Source organism: Cricetulus griseus, chromosome 7, assembly GCF_003668045.3.
Source record: "Cricetulus griseus strain 17A/GY chromosome 7, alternate assembly CriGri-PICRH-1.0, whole genome shotgun sequence".
In the NCBI taxonomy this organism is placed as follows: Eukaryota; Metazoa; Chordata; class Mammalia; order Rodentia; family Cricetidae; genus Cricetulus; species Cricetulus griseus.
Window position 1 is genome coordinate 90,316,135 of NC_048600.1, and position 1,189 is coordinate 90,317,323.

At 44.3% G+C, this 1,189-nt stretch overlaps 1 non-coding gene across 1 annotated transcript; it reads left to right on the forward strand.

The window, feature by feature from the left end:
* The first annotated feature begins 791 nt into the window (after nt 1-791).
* Nucleotides 792-897, forward strand: LOC113836864. Its single transcript, XR_003487382.1, has one exon. It is a non-coding gene; the product is annotated as a U6 spliceosomal RNA (small nuclear RNA).
* Nucleotides 898-1,189: the final 292 nt, after the last annotated feature.

Sequence of the window (1,189 nt, forward strand, 5' to 3'; positions counted from 1 at the left end):
TTCAGCCCAGGATGAGACACCACCTCCCTAGGAAAATGTACACACATACACACAAACCTTCACACACATACTCACAGCCTACAGATTTGGCAGTTTTCCCAATGCTCTAAACTCTCTTGTTCAAGAAGTCACATTAAGAAACAAGGAGATGGCTAGCCAGGCAGTGGTGGCACACAACTTTAATCCCAGCATATGGGAGGCAGAGGCAGGTGGATCTTTGTGAGTTCGAGGTCAGCCTGGTCTACAAAGTGAGTTCCAAGACAGCCAGAGTCACACAGAGAAACTCTGTCTCAAAAAAGGAAAGAAAAGAGAGAAAGAGGAAAAAGAAAGAAACAGTGAGAGGGCTCAGCATGTAAAAGTGCTTGCTACCAAACTTAAAGACCTGAGTACAATCCCCAGAATACACAAGGTACAAGGAGAGAGCATCTCACCTTCGCACGTGAGCTGTGGCACATAAAGGCCCTTTCCCAAGATAAATACACGTAAATTTTTAAAATATTAAACAAAAACTAAATACATCTGGAAAAGCATGTTCAGAGGACAGTTTTCAATGGATTCTGATCCCCAGCTGGTCACTAAAGAGGTATGTCTCTTTAGACAAATCCCTTTCCTTATTTATACTCTCTCTTTTCCTTTTAAATGACAAGTGAAGAGCAGAGGGTGGAGCTCAGATGATCAAGCACTGGCCTAACCCTGGGTTTGATCCCCAGCCCTGCGTAAACCAGGCATAGTAGCCCACCCTTGTAATCCCAACACTTAAGAGCTGGAGGCAGGAGGAGCAGTTCACAACGGTGCTAATTCAACAGTATATGTACAAAAACTGAAACCATACAGAGAAGATTAGCATGGCACCTGTGCAAGGATGACATGCAAATTTGTGAAGTATTTCATATTTTTTAAAGGGAGTTCACAGTGATTCTTGGCTATGTAGTGAGGTAGAGGTCAGCCTGAGTTACATGAGACTGGGTCAAAAAGAACAAGTGAAGACGACCTGGAGAGATGGCTCAGCTGTTAAGAGCACTGGCTGCTCTTCCAGAGGACCAGAGTTCCATACACAGACCTCATATGGTGACTTATAACTGTGTGTAGCTCCAGTCCCAGGGGATCCAACACCCTCTTCTGGCCTCCTTGGGCACTGTAAGAATGTGGTGCATAGACATACAGACAGACAAAACACTCATACACATAA